Consider the following 17,551-nt stretch of genomic DNA (forward strand, 5'->3'; position numbering starts at 1 on the left):
TTTGATGTGTCAGTGTAGTTACACTAATTACAATAACTATATCACTCTAGTGGGGGATGTTGATAATCAAGGAGGCTATGCATGTGTAGGATAAAGGGTATCCCATAAATCTCTGTACCTTCCTCTGAATTTTGTTGCAAATCTACAGCTGCTCTCAAAAAATAGTCTTTAAAAAAAGTCTTCTTTCTGTAGTTTGGTAAAAACAGCTAGATCTTCAATAAGCCTTTCCTTTTCCTGTATTTGTGGTCTTCTAAGAAGTAAATAAAATCTATAAGGATCACCCCTTCACACATACAAAATATGTGGCTGGTGCTGGAACAGGAATTAAAAGAAATTAAAAAATGTGTAAGCAAAAACTCAGTTGTATGTAAGAAAAACCAATTCCCCATGAGGGAAAGAAAGCGCTGAAGTCCTTCAAAAATTGAATGCCTGTTTTTGGGTGGCTAGTGAGCCTTATCTCTCCCTTTCCCAGGCGTTGTGAAGGCTCTGTTTTTCTAGCTGTGCAGCTGCAAGGTCACTAAACAGATAATCTCAAGTCATAAAACATGTTGTTCCTTAAAAAGTAAGAAATAATGTAAGCACAGCTTAACTGAATAACTGTCTTTGTTTCTTGTTTCTTTAATACGCTTCCCCCTGCACAGATCTCCCCCCACCCCATGAAATGCTTAAAAGGTAGCTTGACTCTTTGTTCGGGGCTCAGTCCTTTGGATGTTAATCCGACTGGGTCGGTGCACCTAAATAATTAAATAATTCCTCCTCAACTCCTCAGTATCTCTGATTCCTTAATTATTCTGCTGCAGTACCTCGAGAGAAAATGGAGACATTGTCACTACAATAGGCCAATCTACCAAATGGAAGAATTGATTCTGAGATTATTACATTAGGTCCATGATTTTCATAGAAGGCTAAATTGGTCCCAGATTAACACTATTCTTGATTTCCATCATAGAGAAGTAACAATCTTTTTTGGAGAAAAATGTTCCCAACTCAGGCCTTTAGGATTCCAAAGATCATGGTAAAGAAAATATGAGACAGCAAATAAATAACCCCAACACATAAGAAATAAACCACCAGGCTTAAGGGAGAGCAGTAATAATAACTAGATAGGGTTCCCACTTAGTTCATATATTTTAAGATCAAATACAGAATATTACTTAAATATATGTGTCCATACAAATATATGTAGATAATAAGAAATCTAAAATTAAGTAATTCTATTATTTTTAAAAGGCAAAGTTAATTAGAAAATGAATTAACTAATGATTAATTAATTAAAAACACATAATTTTTGAAATGAAAAAGACCTAATAAAGTAGACACAGTTGAAGAGTAAGCAGAAAAACAAATCTGAAGAAATTAACCAAACAGACAAAATGAAACATGCAGAAAAAAGAAAAGTGGCATGTTGTTTACACTGAGAAGATTTAATGCATATCTGAAATAATCATCCCAATAGAAGATTGTATTAATTATTTTCTACTACATAACACATTATCCCAAAATGTAGCAACTTCAAGCAACAAATACTAGATGGTTGTCTGGTTCCAGGATCTCTTAACCAGTTCCCAGTCAAGCTGTTGTCTGGACAACAGTCTCTGAAGATTTGACTAAGCTAAAATTTCTTCTAATCTCACTCACAAGTCTTTTGGCAGGTCCTTCAGTTCCTCTGCCATCTCACCATTTGGGTCTCTGTATATGTTGACAGAGAAAGAGAGCAAGCATTCACAAGAGTGATAATAAGAGCCTGATACAAAGTGGGAAGGCACTACAAAAGGATATGACCACCAGGAGCCAAGAGATGAGGATCAAGAGAGACTTAGAAAAGGAAGCAAAGGTAATATCTGAAAAGGGCTAGTTGAGAGTTCAACTAACATGAACCCACACATACAAACAGTTGCCAATTTACCATGGGTCAACTTAACATTTTTTTAACTTTATGATGGGTTTGTTTATCAAGGAAGTAAATGCATTTTTGACTTTTGGTATTTTTGACTTATGATGAGTTTATTGTGAAATTACACCATCATAGGTTGAGGAGCCTCTATACATGAAACACAATAAGTTATAAACAGGAAAAACAAACAAACAAAAACACATTTATATTGTAACATTGCACATACAAAAGACAATGAAAAGTTTTTAATGCAGGTAGAGAAATCACCTACAAATAACTGGATGACATTGAAAGCAGACTTTGCATCAATAACGAAAATTGCGGTCTCTGAATTCAGATTACTTGGTTTGTTTCCTTGCCACTCTGGCTGTTAAATCTTTGGAAAATAACTTAATCTCTTTGTGTCTTATCTTTGTAGTAGATTTCTATTGCTATTGTGATAAATCACTGCAAACATTGGCACACAGCAACATAGATTTATTATCTGGATTTATTAGAGATTTATTATCTTTATTTATTTATTACAGTTCTGGAGGACAGAAGTCCTGACGTCAGTTGTTGGCAGGGTTGCATTTCTTCTGGAGGCTCTAAAGTATAATTTATGTTTTTACTTTTTCCAGCTTCAAGAGGTGCCCTGCATTCCTTTTTTATGGCCCTTTCTTCTCATTGTTGCAACCTCTGCTTTGTTCACATCTCCTTTTCTAACTCCTACCCTCCTGTCTCCCTTTAACAAGGACCACAGTGATTGATCACGTTGTGAATCTAGGATAATCTTCCTACCTCAGAATCCTTAACTCAATCATTGTAAAGCCTGTTTTGCTATGAAAGGTAATATATTCATAGATTTCAGGCCTTATGACCTGAACATTTTTGAGGGACATTAGTCTGTCTACCACAGTCCTTGTAAAATAAGAGAAGTAATAATGTCGACTACCTAGGGTTTTTATGATGATTGAATATTGAATATGCTCAGATATTTTTTAAAGTTATTATTCCATTTCTATTATTTTATAATTATTATTAAAAATAGAGGTAAACCACCTACTCTTCTCAAAAGGTAGTTTGTACTCGGAGATAATGAACAGACTTGTTAAAAGTACTTACAATGCAGATTAATGCACACTGCATACTATAAAATTGTTTGATAAAATAAAGTAAAGAATTGACTAAAAAACTACAGGATGATATATTAAAGAGCTAAAGGTTGGTGAGTGGGGAGCTGTATTGTTAACATTACTTAGTCTACAAAATTGTTCTTCAAAGCTAAAGATTCAATAAACTGAAAGCTCACTGCTAACTATCCTTCAATCGTGAAACTTCTAATGAGTGTACTTTTGGAAGATAGAAAAGAATCTTAGGAGAAGACTCCGAGAAATAAAGAATAGAAAATATATAAATTGGAAAACAAGTGAATAAGTTCAAGAAACCATTGTTTATATAAAAACAATGTTCTTCTTTCAATTTGTAAGGTTAAAAAAATTAAAATGCTAGACAATAATAATGCATAATTTAGAAAGAGGTTAACCATAATTACATTGTGTGAAAGCAATTACATTATTCAACACAGGGGGCTGAAGGCCCACGGGATGTGACAAACTCAGCATTCCACTGGAGGCTATATGATCAGATAGCAAACTGTTTATCATGAAAGTAGGATGTGAGCAAACTCACAACTGCTCCTGCTGACAGAAGGTTTGCTGGAGGCAATCATTCCCTGGTGCCGAGCTTACCTACTGCAACATCTAGAGAATGCAGTCTTGCAAGCCTACTCTGGACTGAGCCCCTTACTCCACCCCCCTTCTCACTATCTTTTTTGCCTAATAAATACAGAGTGCTGTGTAAAGTTCAGGGCCCTTGTCCACTAGAGGCAAGGTGCCTCCGATTTGTGTCTCTTGTCTTTATTCCGGCATTCTCCCCTCTTTGTTCAGTACAATATGTCTGCGGCAATTCAAGATATGCAGTGGAGGTAGTATGTAATGGGAGCTATTGTTAAATCACAAACATATAGCTAAACTGAAAATAACTAATTGCCACAATTGGGTAGTTGGACTCTTCAAAGGATATTGTCATATCAGAGGTTGAGCATTGGTTTTTGTTGATGGTAGGTTGGATCATGGTGACTGGGAGCTTATGTTCTAGGGTTTATGCAGAGACTTCATCTTTGCCATTAAGTCTACACTGTTTATGAACCATTTGCCAGCACTAGAATGGCCAACGCCAGAGGCTGGCTGATGTGACTTGTATGGGTCATTCTTTCACTTGGTTATTGAGCATCTTCTATGGTCAATACTTTATGGCAGACATTCATGTCCTGGCTACGCTATGCTTTACGTTCACTCCCACAGGTTAATCCATAAGCCTCTTTCCCAGAATTTCCAATTATCCACAGAGTGGAATAATGTCAGAGTGTCCAGACTGTTCAGGTCCCCTGGGAATATATTATGACAGAAGTAAAAAAGGGTTAGTATCACCCTCAAGCAAAGCTACAAATATATATTATTGTACATCCCACATGAAAGCAAACTATCTCTGACCTAGCATCTGTTGGATGAATACAGGCATATAGGGAATGTCTGTAGTATAGTAATTTCCTCTAGAAGAGATACCATATCTATCCCAGGAGTTGTAGTTAGGACTGTTATCCTGGTTAAATTCATTATAATCTACAGCCACCCACCAAAACCCATCTGAATTTTGTAGGAGCCAAATTGGTAAATCTAAATGGTAGAAGCCATGATCCTGAATTCTTTTACTCTTTACTTGTTTTTTCATTATTATAATCATTGAGTTTTGAGAATTCTTTATATACCTTGGGTATAATTTATTTGTGAGATAACTGTGACTTGTCTTTTTATTTTAACAGTATATATCAAAGAATAAAAGTTTTACATTTTGATGAAAAAACAGTAGTAGCCCTAATCTTTGCTCTATCCTCATAGATAAGCATGATTTTTTACTTAATGCCTTAGCTGGGACTTTTAATTGCCATTTACCAATAATACAGCTTTCACCTCACAGACCATGGAATTGATACAAGGATCATGGTAATTGTCAAGTATTTACATTCTAATTGTACGTTTATGTACTGAAGAAAAGTCACTGGGTATGTCCGTAAATCCAATAGATTCATGGTGAACAACAACAGAGACAGGACTCAATTACATGACTCCCAGACCTTTCTCCATTGCACCTGCACCAATCTAACAAGTGGGCTAAGAAGTATCATCTTCTAATTAGAAGATATAGTGATTCAAGTGTACAGCCATCACTAAAGTCTTAGGTCCTGTGTCCAATAGCCCTCAAAATGTCGGGGGAGATCTCATGCTCCAGTGTATGGCTTTTCTAATAAGTTGCCAAAGATCTCTGTGCAGAATGACTTGGGGAATAGTTACTGCCTAGACTCATTGTGGCATTAATATGTCCTCCCTTATGGGGACTTAGTCTCTCCCTTGCTCAATGTTCATTTCCCACACATGAACCACTTTTTACAACCAGACCCATTGTCTTGCAAAGCAGAGGCCTCTATACTATCTTCAAGTGATGAGGGAGTTGGGAAGTGGAATGGAGAATAGGGAGTGTTAGACTTTAACTTGGAGAAGCCAGCCATTTCAAGGCCTCAAGACTCCTGAAATACATTTCCTATTTGAAGAAAAGACTTTTAAAATCTGAATTTTTCTCAATAAGCACCAACATTTGTGAATAGAAGATCTATTGAGTTGAGAATTCAAGTTTGGAATTTCACTATACTTAGAATTAAATACTGTGTCTAATCCTAAATTCATTAGCCCAATGGTTATAGGAGAGGAAAATCACTTTATATGTTGCCAAGTGCTCTGATTTTACATTTAACATTAAAATGGTGGTTAAGCACCCTAGACTTTACTGGCTTTCTTCAATGAATCTATAGCACTCAGCAATAGGCATTCGATTCTAGTATTTTCAATTCACTACTTTCTCTATAATTCTCAAATGTCTGAGGCATGGCACTGACAGTGCATAATCTTCTATTTATATAACGTCCCTGATTACTAGTGATAAAAGTTTTAACAATTGCACCACCACAGCATACCAGGAATAATCAAAACATTACCAACCACTAGTATGAGTACTCATTACAAGCCAGGCTATGAGTGATCCAACATCAAAATTCTATTTTAAGGTCAATTTCCTAAGACCAATCCTGTACGAATGCTTTCAGATTGAGTTTGACAAAAACAGACTGTTAGAGGAAATTTGCATGCAGGAGACCCTCAAAGACAGCACCATTAACGAGGTTAGGAAAATAGGAATTGGCAAAAGCAGAAATGGAACTCTAGTGAAGTTGCATTTGTAATCTCTGGCTATCTCAACTATAGCTGTAGCTGAGCTGTTTCTTTAAAATTCGCTCAAACTTGGGCCTTTTATTGTTTCTTTTAAATCAACTAGTTATTGCCTGTGGGTTAGGAGAGAAATGAAAGCTGGGGTGAGGTACCTCTCTTCAGTTCAGGATAATTCTTCACACACAGGCCCACAATTATAATAATCAGAAGCTTACCCTACTGGTAGCTGCTGGAATGAAGGAAGAATTTGAACAGAGCCCAGATATTCTGATACAATTATTAGTATTTCAAGAATGTGAGCATAGTTAATTCTACCCTGGATTAATATCAAAAATTATAAATAATTTTTCTGCTATGTTGAAAATCATGTAAAATAGGATAGCTATACTGTGCTATTAACTCTAAAATCTCAGTGGTTTAATACAGATGAAAGTGCATCTACTTCATTCTTTTTAGGACCTGATTTCAAAATTTTAATTATCAGCATATTAGATTGTTATTTCTTAAAATATCTGTGGTAAAAAATGTGGTTATTTTCATTTTATTTGTTCATTTTCTTTTTTCAAATCTATTGATAGCAGATACTTTTGAAAAATGCGATAAATATAGAGTGGCAGTATCAATTTGTTATAAAAAGTTCTAAATGCTAATATTCAATTTCTGATATATCTCATGTAGACCAGTAATAGTTTATGGACATTCATTTCTCTGAGGACACGCTTTGAGCAACATTCTCTAGGCCTTGTTACCTTCTCTTATGCTTTTTTTTCCCTATCCTTTTGTTTATCCTTGCTTTGGTTTAAGTATTTTCTTTTGAGATGCCCCCCAATTTACTAATTCTTTCTCCAGCTGCATCTAATCTACTGTCAAATATATACACTAAGTTCTTAGTTTCTCTTATTGTGTTTTTAAGTTTTACAATTTCAATTTTCCTTATTTTCTTTACGTTTATACTTCAATGCTGAAATTACAAAATTGTGTCACTTATTTACTGAAACACAATTTTTATAATTATTTTAAAATCTGTGACATATAATGGAATAATCTGAATCTCTTATCTGGTTACTTCTTTTGGCTTTGTTGTCACTTTTATTTTTATCTACTTGCATACCTGGTTATGCTTGATTATCAGGCTGTATGTATTAAGACTATAAAGGTAAATTGAGTCTCTGGATACTATTCTCTTACTCCAAGATAGAGTTATCTTTGCTATCATCTGGTGGCTATTCAAGAATCACTAGCCATCCTAGATTAATGTAATTCTAATAAGGGATTAATATCATCTATCCTGAGCTTTAGACCCCAATAAGACTTCACTACTTCTATTTCACCTTCTTCCTAGGGTACAGACTCTCAGGGTGTTTTCCAGGGCCTTTCTACTTGTAAGCCCAGACTCCAATCTTTATCTCTCCCATCTCTCTGTAGAATGCACTGCTCAGTTGCTCAAACTCCCAGTCTTCTTCACTAGAATTTTCAAGTTAAAAGGTATCATAAATATAAGCCTTATTTCTCTTTATTTTCTTCTAAATCTTAACCTTATAATTATTGAATATCTTTATAATTTTCTAGTTTTCTAATAAAAATATACATTATATTTTATCCATCTATTCTCCTTGTTTTCTGTTATCTATTATCAATATCCAAACTGAGCTACTGGGATTTTTTTTTTCTCAAGGTTATATGCTCTTTAGAAAATAACAACTCTTCTTTTAAGAAATAGTTGTCACTCTGTCAGGGCACAGATAGAAACTGAATGCCTGATTATGGGAATCCAGGTGATATTGCGACCTGAGCCACTGAGCAATGAATCAAGGAGGCCGCACAGTAAACTTTCATCAAGTGAAATGACATACACCTAACCATGCTTGCTGATTCTGATGGCACAAATAGAGAATCATAATCATGTCAAATATAGCATTATTTCCAATGGTTAAAATTGAAGACAACTTACTTATCCCCTAAAACAAGAATTTATAAAGACATTTTTATATCAAATGCAATGGAATGTGATGAAGCAGCTAAAATGTATGAACTACAATTTCTTATATCCATCTGAATAAATTTTACATTATACAATTATGAGAAAAGTGAGTCTATTAAGAATCTACACAAACTAATAGAATTTATTTGAATATTAAGATGTACTGAACAATACTTTACATGTAATTACATCTGTATATATTGTATATAAATATATATAATTGTATATGTATATATTTTATATATTATATAGTTATATTAAGTAAAATTCTAAACACATTTCTGGAATTATTAATTGTAAAATTTCCTAGGGATAAAAAGAGGAATAGTTTCAGAGTTATGTAGAGGACTTCAACTGTACATACGATTTTTTAAAAATATGAAACAAACATGAGCAACTTTTTAAAATTAGAAGAAAACTATGTCTTTATACAGAGGTATTTAGTAGAGTGTTCTGTATACTTTCTTGTGTGTTTGAATAATTTTATAATACAAAATATGATTTTCATAATAAAAATCCTTTTTAAGAAAACTTAAAACCTATCCCTTTATATTGGCAATTGTGGAATATATTGTACTTGCTCTATCCCAATCTGCACACTGCCTTTCTCTGCTATGCTTTTCCCTAGGAGGCTAGTTCCTATAGACTGACTCTTCAAATTTCTCTAGCTGTCTTCCAGTTGGGTCAACTCAATGGGAACCCCTGGGAGACAGGAGTAGATGGCGTGAGAGACCAGGGACCATAGAACAGTATTTCTTCCTTGCCTCTTCCCTTGACCAGGGACCATAGAACAGTATTTCTTCCTTGCCTCTTCCCTTGATCAATACACAGTCTCGGGCAGCATCCTGTATGGTAGATGGGCCCTCCTCCAGAGTTCTGGGTCTCAGTGGGCTTTGATAATCCTCTCCTTGTTCCTTCAGCACTAAGAGTGGTAATGGCTTTGCGTTGCTTCTGAGTGTCTCACCATTGCATATTCCATATCCTTGTCTACTCCCTTGTAAGTAGATCTTTCCTAAGTCTGCTCATTGAAATATTTGTTTCCTGCTTGTATCTTAGCTAACACATTGATGGAATGAGAAAGCAAAAATAAAACGTATCTTAGCTAACACATTGATGGAATGAGAAAGCAAAAATAAAACAATAGTACAATAAGTAGTAAAAATCTATTATTAATAAGATATATAACTTAATTTATGCAATATGTGTAAAATAAAGCCATCTATAAGACCATTTAAATTAGTTGATTAGTCTATTAATCAGATTTGTTCACATCAAACTCCAAAATACACGGCCTATTTGGAATACCCCAAGCCATAAATAAACTGGTTTAATAATAGCTGTCAGTTATATTTAGGACAATTAAACTAGTAATATATGCAAATGTAATTTTTGATATATTTAATGCTTATTTTGAAATGGACAACTGTAATAGCTATTATGATAATCAATCCAATGGTCAAGTTCTATTATGGTTACAGTGATTTGAAATTATAAAGCATAGCAGTCATCTTAAAATTCCTTTTCCAAAGATTATTCACCAGAAATAATGTATTCCATTAGAAACCCAAGGGTTTTTCTTTAATGGAAGGCAGCCATATTCCTTTAGCAAAACTGATTAGTCTGTCCTCCTGCTTCAGTGTTTTTATCTATTAAAGCCAAAGCCTAATGAGCAAATTCACTAATGAGGTGCTCTATATCTGTTGTAAAGAAAAATCTTTCTTTAGCAAACTTCTTATTAAAATAGTAAGTGAGTCTAGAGCTAAACTTGGCAAAATTCTGTGATCCAAACTGACAAATGCAAGCATGTTTTCTTTTAATACCTGAAATGTTGACTGCTAATAATGGGATCTCAGTTCAAACAAATAATTACAGTTGATGATTAAAGTAACCATAACCCTAATTAATGACTTTGTTAATAGCTGCTGCTTATTTAGGGCATTAATCCAAGTTCATTGTTTAACCTCTTTATATCTACTAACCCATATAAAATACTTAACAATTCACTGACTCATTCCTAAGGCACTACATGATAATATGTGACTGTATCCATGAGGTGCCACTAATGATGATTTTTTTTGTCTACCCTCCATTCTGGCCAGGTTTTCTACTGTCAGATTCCATCTTGAGTTGAGGATTCCATTTCCATATACTCTTTTTGAAGGAACAGATTGCAGGTAGTTTTTAAAACCATGGATCACCTGGAGTCACAGTGAAGAGAGTGGCACCTGGATAAAAGACCACCATGTATCTGCTTGCCTATTGTCTGTGAGCAGGGCTTTTGCACAGTATTGGATGGTGATTGCTAAACTAAGTCACCTCCTATTTGGTCTTTGAATTCAAAACATAAAACATTTCTTAGAGATGAGAGATCATAGCCCTTTAAACAGCTGAAATAAGTTTAGTAGGGCAGCAGAAACAGCTAGAGATAAGGCTGAAGATGAAGTCATTACTTAGGTATAAAAAGGCTTGTAAACCAGGATTCCAATTTTTATCATACAGGTTATTGGAACCCCTGGAGGATATAAAACCAGAAAGTAAAATGATCATATTTACATTTTTCCTTTCCTGGTTTATTCTTATATTAAACTCTGACTGATTTAAGTAACTTAAATATGCTTCTCTTATCACCTGAAAGATGAAAGATAAGCCACTTCTCATTTTAATGATAACAAGCTGAGATGATAACCGTGCCTGTGCTCTTGCTGTAGTCTTCCTGTACATGCCACTCATCTATCTACTTTTTTCCTAGAGTAGACATGTTGGCCTCAATATCTGCCTCTATTAGGAATCTTACTTTATTTACTATCCTTGCTTAACTTCTTCCACTCCAGATTGTTTCTTGTAGAACATATATTACCACTGCTTATGGTACATCGACAAACCTTTTAATTCTCAAACGACATTCATAGTAAGAAATTTGTTTCTTGGCTCTACCCTGTGCTAACTGGAAGAGTTGGCATCATCTCAACTAAGTCCCATCATCTGAATTTATTTTTCTGTAAAGGGATGCTTTGTTTATTATACTTTATAGACTTATTGTGAAGGGAAATTAGGAAGTCTAAATGAGGCTATTCCTAATATCAAATGATGTATGAATATGTTTTATTATGATAAAGTGAATGTAATTCACATATATTGTTGAGACCTGTCAATGATAAGTAGAGTAGCTGCATGAATACAAACCTGGGCTTTAAAGTCATACAGGCTTCAATCAAACCTTTTCTAATTAGTATCTGTAAAACTGCAGGAAAGTTAATTAGCTGCTGTAAACTTCAGCACCTTTATTTATAAAATTGGAACAGCAATGTCTACTTCACAAAATTATGATAAAGATTTAATGAGGTAACACGTGAAAATGTATTTGAAAGGTCATTGGAACACAGTAAGTGGTCATTAAAAGGTTGCAATTATTCCATTAAGAAGTAAAATGTTTGATCTTTTAAAATTTGTATTTAATTGTAGGAACCTATTACAATTTATTTAAGAATAATAGCACAGGGAAACTTACATGAATGGATTCATTATCCTGTCTTGCAAATTAGTCTTCTGGAAGTAAAGCTAAAACATAAAGAAGGAGCAATAGGAAGTTAGCAGCTATTCAGGAAAGTGGAAACAGAGTTTTCTCTCTGTCTTCCAAAATCAGCTTTAACTTTACTGTTGAACACAGTATTCTACTTAGTAGGTGTTGAGTGGACAAACGAAGGAATAAATGAATAAATTACAACTGTTTGAAAAGGGTCATAGCTGATTCAGGTCATTTTATGCACTGGAGGATGAGGTTAGAGTCTTTAGGGGAATAGGGTAAGACTGTTGCTCTAAAGGCAGTTCCAAAGAGCAGATACATAAGTCGATGGGGCAATAATAAAAAGGATGTTAATGTTAATGATATCTAACAGGTATTGACTGCTTAATAGTATCAGACATAGTTTCAAATGTTTTACTTACATTATCTTTTTATTCATCCTAAATCCCATATAAACAGATATTATTATTATCCCTAAACTAAAGCAAAGAGAGGGTAAGAAACATCCACAAATTTATATATTATTAAATAATATTCTATATGTTTAACATGAGAGAAAATGGCAAGGTTCAAATCTCCCAGGCTCCAGCCAGGTAGTTTAGGAATCCAATGATCCTCTGTATTAGTCAGGGTTCTCTAGAGGGACAGAACTAATAGCATATATAGAACTAATAGGAGATATATATATATATGAGTTTATTAAGTATTGACTTACATGATCACACGTCCCACAATAGGCTTCCTGCAAGCTGAGGAGCAAGAAGAGCCAGTTCAAGTCCCAAAACTGAAAAACTTGGAGTCTGATGTTCAAGGGTAGGAAGCATCCAGCACAGGAGAAAGATGTAGTAGGCTGAGAGGCTAGGAGAGTCTACTCTTCATATTTCTCTGCCTGCTTTATATTCTAGCTGCACTGGCAGCTGATTAGATGGTGCCCACCCAGATTGAGGGTGGGTCTGCTTTTCCCAGCCCACTGACTCAAATGTTAATCTCCTTTGGCAACACCCTCACAGACACACCCAGGATCAATACTCAGCATCCTTCAATCCAATCAAAGTAACAGTCAGTATTAACTAACACAAGTCCACCCTTTGTCAACATGAACCCATATGCAACTCCTGAGATCATACATAATCTTCAAATAAAGACAATAATATGGTCACAATTATGCCTAACATGATACAACTATCCTTCATACAACTGGAAACACTCCAATCCCCAAACCAAATACGATCAGATAAAGTTGACAATACTTAAGTGCTGATGTGAAGTCAATAAATCTTATGTCACATGATAAAGAAAAAAGGAAATAAAATGAAGATATTTTCTTAGTACAAGTATCTACATACACAAACATGTTTTTCACAAAAGAAGGAGGAAATACTCATGACAATTACAGTCCCCATTTCTGCAGCTAGTCACGTGGTCATAGCTAGTATCAATGACTACCTTCTTCTACTACCCATTCTGTATTCCCTTTGCCTTCATTAAGCACCTTAGCAGGTGGTGGTTTCTTTCCTGATAGAGTGACCCAAACCTTCATTCCTGAAGGGTCTGGACCATTTGTAGTCCTGCCTGGATTGGGCTGTTGTAGTTTCCCATTGACCTTAATCGCAGAGTATGATAATACTAAGAGATGCCCTAATGAATTTCCTGTATTCCATGAATACTCTTCCTTACCTCCATTGTGGAGTAGTAGAGTGATTTCATCTTGATAGTCCGGGTCAATCACCCCAGCCAACACTGTAACTCCCTTCTTAGCCTGTTGACTTAAAGGTAGGTGGAGCCCAAAGTGTCCAGGTGGCAATTTTTTTTTTTTTTTTTTTTTTTTTGAGACGGAGTCTCGCTCTGTCACCCAGGCTGGAGTGCAATGGCGCAATCTCGGCTCACTGCAAGCTCTGCCTCCCGGGTTCACGCCATTCTCCTGCCTCAGCCTCCTGAGTAGCTGGGACTACAGGCGCCCACCACCACGCCCAGCTAATTTTTTGTATTTTTAGTAGAGATGGGGTTTCACCGTGTTAGCTAGGATGGTCTCGATCTCCTGACCTCGTGATCCGCCCACCTCTGCCTCCCAAAGTGCTGGGATTACAGGCGTGAGCCACCGCACCTGGCCTCCAGGTGGCAATTTTAACTTCCAGTGTAATGAAATAGTTGCTGTGTCTCCTGGTGGCAGCGCTGCTCCCTCTGGAACTAAGACCTGTAGGCCAGCAGAACATAATGTCACAGGAAAAGGAAGCCAACATTTAGCTAGTGGATCACTAGGGGTGATGGTGAGTGGTGTCACTTCCACTTCCACTCCTTTATTCCTGGACCTGTGATTCCTGGCTATAGAATAAATGGTACCATATATTGGATGTTGATTCAGAGCATACACGGCCTTCTGGAGAACTTTGCCTCAGCCCTGCAAAGTATTGCCACCTAGTTGGCATTGTAATTGTGACTTCAAAAGGCCATTCCACTGTTCTATCAATCCAGCTGCTTCAGGATAATGGGAGACATGGTAAGACCAGAGAATTCCATGAGCATGAGTCCACTGCTACACTGCTTTAGCCGTAAAGTGAGTGCCTTGGTCAGAGGCAATGCTGTGTGGAATACCAAGACAGTAGATAAGATATTCTGTGAGACCACTGATGGTAGTCTTGGCAGAAGCATTGCATGGAGGATAGGCAAACCCATATCCAGAGTAAGTGTCTATTCCAGTGAGGACAAACCTCTGCCTTTTCCATGATGAAAGAGGTACAATGTCATCAACCTGCCACCAGATAACTGGCTGATCATCCCAAGGAATGGTGCCATATCAAGGGCTCAGTGTTGGTCTCTGCTGCTGCCAAATTGGGAACTCAGCAGTGGCCATAGCCAGGTCAGCCTTGCTGAGTGGAAGTCAATGTTGCTGAGCCCATGCATAACCTCCATCCCTGCCACCATGGTGACTTTGTTCACGGACCCATTAGGCAATGACAGGGGTGGCTGGGGAAAGAGGCTGAGTGTTGTCCACAGAACAGGTCCTCCTATCCGCTTGATTATTAAAATCCTTCTCTGTTCAGGTCACTCGTTGGTGAGCATTCACATAGGATACAAATATTTACACAGTCTTTGACCACTCAAAGAAATCCATCCACATACTTCTTCCTCAAATTTCTTTGTCACCAATTTTCCAATCATGGTTCTTCCAAGTCCCAGACCACTCAGTCAAACCATTGGCTACAGCCCATGAATCAGTATATAATAGCATATCTGGCCATTTCTCTTTTCATGCAAAGCTCACGACCAGGTGCACTCCTCGAAGTTCTTTCCACTGTGAGGATTTCCCTTCACTGCTGCCCTTCAGAGATATCCTAGCCCACTTTTGGGTGGCGCCTGCATATCATGCAGAACCATCTGTGAAGCAGGCCCTAGTCTTGTCTTCCTCTGTCAAATGATCATAAGAAACTCCCCATGAGGCCATTGGTGTAGGCTAGGGGAGAGAAGGAAGGGTGGCAGGAGTGAAGACCATGGGCATTTGAACCACTTCCTCATATAACTTACTTGTTCTTTCAGGACCTGCTCAAGCCCAATCGCATATATACCACTTCCAGTTGATGATGTAATGCTGCTGTGCATGACCCACTTTATGGCTAGATTGGTCAGAAAGCACCCAGTTCATGATAGGTAGTTCAGGTCCCATGGTGACTTGATGACCCATAGTCGAACGTTTAGTTTCCACCAAAGCCCAGTCACAGGCAAACAGCTGTCTCCCAAAAGGAGAGTAGTTATCTGCAGAAGATGGCAGGGCCTTGTTCCAAAATCCCAGAGGCCTCCACTGTGATTTACCTATGGAGGTCTGCCAAAGGCTCCAAACAGCCTTCCTATCTGCCACTGACACCTCAAGCACCCATTGGATCTGCTGGGTCGTATTGCCCAAGTGGCAGAACGGTTTGCATGGCAGCCTTGACCTGTTGCAGAGCCTTCTATTTTGGACTCATTTCAAAACTAGCAGCCTTTTGGGTCACTCAATAAATGGGGCCATATTAACACACCCAAATGAGGAATGTGTTGCTTCCAAAATCCAAATAAGCCCACTAGGCATTGTGCCTCTTTCTTGGTTGTAGGAGGGGCCAAATGCAGCAACTTATCCTTCACTTTAGAAGGAATATCTCAACAGGCCCCACACCGCTGAACCCCTAGAAATTTTACTGAAGTAGAAGGTCCCTGAATTTTACTTGGATTTATTTCCCATCCTCTGGCACACAAATGTCTCACCAATAAGTCCAGTGTGTTTTCTACTTTTTGCTCACTGGATTCAGTCAGTATAATGTCATCAATGTAATGGATTAGTGTGATATTTTGCAGAAGTGAAAAGCAAGGTCTCTCTGAATAAGATTATGACACAAAGCCAGAGAGTTGATATACCCCTGTTGTAGGACAGTAAAGGTATATTGCTGGCCTTGCCAGCTGAAGGCAAATGGCTTCTGGTGGGTCTTATGGACAAGAATGGAGAAAAAGGCATTTGCTAAGTCAATGGCTGCATACCAGGTACCAGGAGATGTGTTAATTTGCTCAAACAATGAAACCACATCTGGTACAGCAGCTGCAATTGGAATCACCACTTGGTTAAGCTTACAATAATCCACTGTCATTCTCCAAAATCCATCTCTCTCCTGCCCAGGCCAAATGAGAGAGTTTGATGGTGATGTGGTGTGAATCACCACCCCTGCATCTTTCAAGTCCTTGATGGTGGCACTAATCTCCGCAGTCCCTCCAGGGATGCAATATTGTTTTTGATTTACTATTTTTCTAGGTAGAGGCAGCTCTAATGGCTTTCATTTGGCCTTCCCACTATAACAGCCGTCACCCTACCAGTCAGGAAGCCAATGTGTGGGTTTTGCCAGCTAAGTATGTCTATGCCAATTTTGCATTCTGGCACTGGGGAAATTACCACAGGATGAGTCTGGGGAACAACTGGACCCACTTTAAGTCAGACATGAGTTAAAACACCATTAATTACCTGACCTTCACAAGCCCCTACTTTAACTGGAGTATCACAGTGATGTTTTGGGTCTCCTGGAATCAAGGTTAGCTCAGAGCCAGTGTCCAGTAGTCCCCAAAATGTCTGATCATTTCCCTTCCCCCAATGCACAGTTACCCTGGTGAATGGCCAGAGGCTTCCTTGGGGAAGAATGGAAGAAAGATTCACTGCATAAATTGTCAATACTGTAGTGTGGTCCTTCCTCTAGGGGACCCAGACTCCCCTTCATTCAAGGGGTTTTGTGACTGTAAACTGGCTTAAGTCTGGAAATTTATTGAAAGGCCATGATTCTCTTTTGATAATTCAAATTAGTCTTTTGTCCATTCGACCTGAGAGTTTTCTGCTTATATAAATTAAGTAGGAATGCAGTAGGCTTCCCATCAATTTAACTTCTAGGCGAATTGTGATTAGCCAATGCCAGAGCGCTACACGAGTCAGACTATTCTGATTGGTGCTTTGTTTCTGCTGTCCATTATGGTAGCTATGCCCACCTTGCCTTTGATGGTAAAGTGATCCTACTTGGGCCCTGCCACCTCAGGATACAATTATTTCCACTGTATTTAAATTTTGTAATTGAGTGACTGTGGTTCCCATTGTTAGATCTGACATATAGAGAAGAGCAATTACAGGGCTCTTCAAAGATGCAGGTGCTGTCCTTATGAATCTATTTCACAAGGCATTGGTCACTGGTATATCTTCTGGATCATTCCAGCTGGGATGAGTAGGACTAAAGTGACTAATCCACTCCACCATCCCAATCTTTTGTTTCTTTTTTTAGAGATGGAGTCTCGCTCTGTCGCCCAGGCTGGAGTGCAGTGGCATGATCTCGGCT

The sequence above is a fragment of the Pan paniscus genome, chromosome 3 (assembly GCF_029289425.2).
Source record: "Pan paniscus chromosome 3, NHGRI_mPanPan1-v2.0_pri, whole genome shotgun sequence".
NCBI classification, from domain to species: domain Eukaryota; kingdom Metazoa; phylum Chordata; class Mammalia; order Primates; family Hominidae; genus Pan; species Pan paniscus.